Here is a 6,000-nt window from a genome sequence, read left to right as displayed (position 1 = left end):
AAGATGATGAGAAAGACTGAATTAGAACACTTACTCCTCAGATTTTTGAGATGTCACTTTAAAAATGATCTTTGCTGAAGAAGGTGTGAACATCTCGCTCTGAACAGCGTTGAGTCACTTTTTTCATGATGCGTTTCATGTTCCAGGTTTAAGACAGAGCCACAAGTGCTTGAGCCACAGCAACATTAATGACAGACACATTGATTTACCAAGAGTCCATCACTGTTTTGTGTTAGATTGCAGCCAGTTTTGTTCATGGCAAGATCATGTGCCCTGCCTTGTACAAAAGGCCACATGGATCCTCAAAAGTGTGCATGTGGTCCAACTGCAAACACAATTTCTACTGCTCCCTGCTTTTCTGACAGTTATCACAGTTTAGCTCAAATACATTTTAGTTGTTTAATATGTAATTTAGTGGATGTCTGGATGGTAGCGTGAAAGGCATGCATGGTCATTCCTTTCCTTTAAAAAACAAAGTCTTTACACCAGGCCTGTGAGGTGGGTTGTACTGAGTAAATTTGAGCAGCTAGTAACTTTGAAGGCTGAGTGGGGATTTGAATGTTAGTCTCCATACTTTCAGCATACCACAATAAATACTGAATGGCACTGGTGCCCAAAGAACGGCAAAGTAAAGCAATTGCTGTCACTTGGCCCATTCAAAGTTTTCTTGGTTCTCTCCTTTGGAGCAAGAACATGAATCAGAAGAAGCTATTGGGGCTCTGTGACCCTACCATGCTGTACCTGTAGTAAAACTGTAGTTCTTTGCTCTGACTTTGGCAAAGGGAAGTGAAAGAGGAAAGGCTTGCTCTGTCACTTTGTAACTATATTGAGGGAGAAGAGAAGTTGGATTTGTTGCAAGAGGTTGCTTTGTATCGTCACCTTACATCGGTGCCAACCAGTTTAGGGTGCCAACCAGGCAAGTCCTCCTCCAGGGAAGCCCTATTCCCAACTGCCTACCCACCCTGTCCCCCACTCCTTTTCTTTTCACTTCTTTGGACACATTCAGCAGTCAGCAATTCTTGTTGACTCATTCCTTGTGACTATGAGAAGTGCTGATGCAGGCAACCTCAGAACATTCAGAATAGGAAAGGTGATGAAATTTGGAGGAAAGGGAAATTGTTTTGGGGAACTCCATATGGTTTAAATGCCTAAATATCCTAAAGACACCAGATCCTGTCAGATCTTGCAGGATCGGCAGGGATGGGCAACCAATGAATACCAGGGGCTGTAGACTATATTTCAGAGGAAGAAAGTGTGGCAAAAACATCTTCGAGTGTTGCTTGCCTAAGAAAACCCTATGAATTTCATGGGGTCCCCATAAGTCAACAGGTGATTTGAAGACATATGCACACACACAGATATTGTCTAAATACTACTTGGGACAATAACTGTCATCTGAGGGGATGAGTTTTAGTGGTACAGCAGGAGTATTTTTATGATCTGAGCTTGTTTATACATATAATTAGCAATTTTAGTTATGTATAATTGGTTACATGTCTCCAAAGTGTGTGTGTGTGTGTTTAAAAGGGGGAAGATACAAAGGGTGATGGGATTCATTGTGAATTTAAGATACAATAAATGTTAATGTCAAACATATTGCTGTTCCCCTGGGATTCCCTCTAGCATGCTGACACTTCTCTCTTCTTTCTTATAATAAGACTTTGGGTCCAGTCTTATTGACACTACATGCCTGAATTTGTTATTAAAAGGGGGGTCAATTTGGTTTGTTTTCTGAAGGTTTAGCTGTGCGTTAGAAGGGCAGGAGCAGGATTTATTAGAAAAGAGCTGTATTCTTCATTATCATGTTTATAATTAGATTAGGGTCATCTTTTCCGTTCACATATGAGAGGCAGCAAATGTGGGCACTGTTATATAGAGATATTCTTTGCTTTCTACTTTAAAATTATCAAAATATGTAGTGACTGTAATAGCTAGATAGTTATGGCTTGATTTATAGTTATATGGCTTTCTATTGATGGACTTGGAGATCAACTTCACATTATAGAAAAATGCTTTTTGTTTTGTTTTGCAGATGGGGAACTCGAGGCACAGAAGGTCTAACTGTTCTGTCCAAAGTGTCACAGTGGCCCTCCTATAAGTTGAACCTGGAAGTCCTCACTACAGTAATAGCGCATAACTTGCAAAAGTAAGTCTGTGGAGCATGTTCAGTTGTCCGGTAAATGGAATGTCCTTCCTTCCTTGGACATCTCCTGGGTGCCACCTAGATCTGCTTTATATATTATAGTCTGCTCACATGCTGTATTTGGATATGGCCCAGAAGGATGTTATCAGGAAAGCCTCAAAGAAGAGGGAAGGGAGAACCTCTATGATATCTCCAAAAGGAGGACATGATAGCCAAGGACAAGGATGACTAAGAAGTTGTCAGGAGTTTTGGAAGGCCAGAGAGGCACCTCGGTGCTAGGGCTGGGTTAAGAATTTTGTTTTTGTTAATTTTATAATAGCCTATTAAAATTCAAACATTTTCATATTTGGGATGGGAAAAACATGCAGATATGGGGGTAACCAAATTGGATAGATTTATCCATCTAAACTGGGATGGGAATTTATTTTATTTTGATTTATGTACTATATTTAATTTATGTTCTGCATTGTCAGAATCACTCCTCATGGCTCCCTCTGACATATTAAGGTTAGCCATGCTTAAGCCATGTTAGAACAGGCCTGGTATGTTGGGAGGAGTAAGCAGCTGCTGGGAGATGTTCAGGGTGAACCAAGAGAAAGACCGCCCTAAGGATAAACTCCATAAAGGTGGATATAGTATTTCAGGTAGTCTGGATTTAAGGTTAATGATTTGTACATTATAACCAGGGCTTTGTATTATTCCCAGAAATGAACTGGTGCCAGTGAAGCTATTTGGGTATTGTAATAATCACTGTAACCAGTATATAAAGAGAGATTGTAGCACTGATAGAAGGAAGTTCGTAACATAAGCCCTTGTAGGCTCAGTCTGTTTCATCCAATGCAACATGGCAAAGTGTATTGCATAGTACTGTATACAGACTAGTGTGGCTGTACTTATGAATCCCTGTAACCAGAATTGCATGGCTAGCCAGATGTTGTTGAAGTGCAACTCCCAACCAGCATGGCCAATGGTCAGGAATGCTAGGTCCTGTGTGTATGTGTGTGTATGTGTGTGTATATATACATATATATACATATGTAAACACACATAAACACACACACCCAAGCTGCCCTCCAAACTATGCAGCCTAAAGCATAACAGAAATTAAGATTCTTTGATAAAGCCACCAGCTTTACTGCTTCAGGGACAAGTCAGGTGGCAGCTGATATGATCAGCACTATATGAAGCTTCAAATCCTTAGTAGGATAGAAATGTTCCTGCTTGCTGCACAAAGAAATTATTTATCCTGCGCTGAGAGGTTTTTGTACAGTTGGGCCACTGTAAGTCAACTTGTACACATTTGACACTTGGACAGGGTCTAGCAGCACATAAGGCACTAGGGATGTAGCCAGGATTTTGGGAAGGGGGGGGTCCAGACTGTCACCATTTTGAGAGGCTAAGAGCCCCCCCCCCACACAGCATTTGCCTCAGGAAGGGGAAAGAGGAGGAGAAGGAGGGGAGGGGGCTGTTCCGCTTCAGCGCCATGCCAAGGGTTCTTCACAGGTTCATTCAGGGGAAAGGAGAGGCAGGAGAGTTGTCTTTAGGGGGGAAGGAAAATAAAACAAGCCGGGGCAGGGAAGTTTTTGAGTTGGTGGAGAAGTTTGCCCTTGGAGTGAAGGGAAGGGGAGGAAAAAGAGAAAAGAGGGATTGCTCTCTGGTTTTTCTGCTGCCCTGGTGCCTTCCCCAAAGGAACTCTGGCTGAAGCAGGAGCAGCAACCAGGGCATGGTCCCTTTGGGGGGGTTTCCCGACTCTTCCTCTGCTCTTTGGAAGGCAACCTGCGCATGGAGGGGGGCCAGGGAAAAGAGAGAGAGAGAGGGAGGGAGCGCTCCAAAGAGAGAGAAAGAGGGAGGGAGAGAAAAATAAGATGCAATAATAATAATAATAATAATAATAATATGTAGAGAGATCTTGTAGCACCTTTGGGACTAACTGAAAGAAAGAAATTGACAGCATGAGCTTTTGGAGACAGTCTACTTCTTCAGATGCATTTAGATGCAACAACAACAACAATAATATGTAGACAGATCTTGTTGCCCCTTTGAGACTAACTGAAAGAAACACATTGGCAGTATGAGTTTTCCTAGAGTTTTCCTCAGATGCATTTAGATCCAATAATAATAATAATAATAATAATAATAATAATAAGTAGAGAGATCTTGTAGCACTTTTGAGACTCACCGAAAGAAAGAAATTGACAGCATGAGCTTTCCTAGACTTCAGTCTACGTTCTCAGATGCATTTATGGCTTGCAAAAGATCACCCAGTGGCTTTGTATGGTCCACTTGGGAATCGAACCCTGGACTCCAGAATCATAGTAGTCCAGTGATCAAACTAGAAATATGAATAGGAACACAATTTGAATGTAGGAGAAACCAACTTGAGGGGATGGTCCAGAAAATGCAAGCAAACCAGCAGTTTGAAGTCACTACACCCAATCCTATCTAAAACTCGCTTCTACTATATGGCTTAACAGATCTTTCTTCTCTCTTAATCTTTTAGTTCTATCTCTATCTCTATCTCAATCTCCACTTATTATGATTTCTAGAACATTTAAGTGTACAGTATAACCTTCTTGAGCTCAAATAAACAAATGAAAAGAGGGTAATTGGAGAGAGGGTATTACAAAACAGAAAAAGGAGAGAAAAAGAAAGGGACACCAGCAATATCAGTAATAATAGTAGGTTAACAAATTCTACTAATAGGATATTATACTGTTAGTTGAGAGTTTCACTTTACCACAATTTCCTACCCTTATTATGAGTTGTTACACTTTTACCACTTAGACTACACTTCTTCACTTATTTTGAGTTAATACTACAATCTACACAACAATAGACCTTCTTTGTAACAAGTTATCTAAGTATATATAAATTATAATTCTTTTTCCCTCAAGTGAATACAATAGATACAATAGATACAATGTTATTTTGAAACAAAGCAGTACTTTCTATTTTAAATGCTACAGTTGCTTATTTCACAATTCCAGCCCCTTGCTTAACTCCCTTCTTAAATAATTAGTAGAGATTTATTTAGAACAGTACTCCCCTCTCCCCAAGTCCTCTTTCAAACTTTAACTGGTAAGCTGGTCGCCATTTTAGATGTTCCACTGTTCTCTTTCCTCAATGTCCCTCTTTCTTCCCCTCTTCTCAAACCCTCTGTCAATTTACAGGACAGCTGCTAACAGTTTCACATCAAAACCCCAAAATAAGCCTCTAAATGTAAGGAGAGATAAGAAGAGGGAACTGTAGAATTTAAAGCACTTAAAACTATTTCTCACCAGCTGCGTCTGTCACCTTAGTTTTAAAGTCCATTGCCTCGTGGTTTCTTCCCGCTGGATGTCCTCCAAGATTCCTTCAGTCTTTCTTTTAGTCCTATTCCAATCTTCGTTTTCTCTCCGTTCCTCTTGTCCTCCAAACACCTTTGTCCTTCAAACACCTTTGTTTTTCGCTTCCTAACTGATCTTACCCCCCCCCTTAGGTTCTCCAAGGCCTCTCTACTCCTCTACAGCGTCCCGACCCCAGTTCCAATCTCTCTCTTCTCACTTTCCTCCCTCTGTCTTCTTCTATCACGCTGTCTCTTTTCTGCCACCACAAGCCAACTCTCCTCGATTGTTCTCCGGTCTCCAATCTCCAATCTCCAGGCTCTTCTCGCTAATCAACACAGACTTCGCCCGCACCACTACCAGACCTCACTTCTCGCTGTCCTCCAAACTCTCCGTCTTCGTCTCAAGCTCTCCTCTCACACACGCCACTCCGCTCCTCTTGTCTCCTCTCCCTCTACAGCTGTTGCATTCCACCGGGTGGATCCTTTTGTAGAAAGCAAAATATACTGGCAATTTTCAATCCTAAAACGTTAA

At 41.2% G+C, this 6,000-nt stretch overlaps 1 protein-coding gene across 3 annotated transcripts in view; it reads left to right on the top strand.

Annotated features, from left to right (window-relative positions):
- Positions 1 to 2,032: 2,032 nt before the first annotated feature.
- Positions 2,033 to 6,000, top strand: part of ST3GAL4 (ST3 beta-galactoside alpha-2,3-sialyltransferase 4) — a 113,386-nt gene continuing 109,418 nt past the window's right edge. For all 3 annotated transcript variants that reach the window (XM_042471468.1, XM_042471466.1, XM_042471467.1), the window contains exon 1: positions 2,033 to 2,146. The gene's annotated coding sequence lies outside the window, so the exon portion shown is untranslated. The remainder of the gene's footprint in view (positions 2,147 to 6,000) is intronic.

Source organism: Sceloporus undulatus, chromosome 6, assembly GCF_019175285.1.
Source record: "Sceloporus undulatus isolate JIND9_A2432 ecotype Alabama chromosome 6, SceUnd_v1.1, whole genome shotgun sequence".
Classification (NCBI taxonomy): Eukaryota; Metazoa; Chordata; class Lepidosauria; order Squamata; family Phrynosomatidae; genus Sceloporus; species Sceloporus undulatus.
Note: the sequence above shows the minus strand (reverse complement) of the source record. Positions and strands in the feature narration are given on the sequence as shown.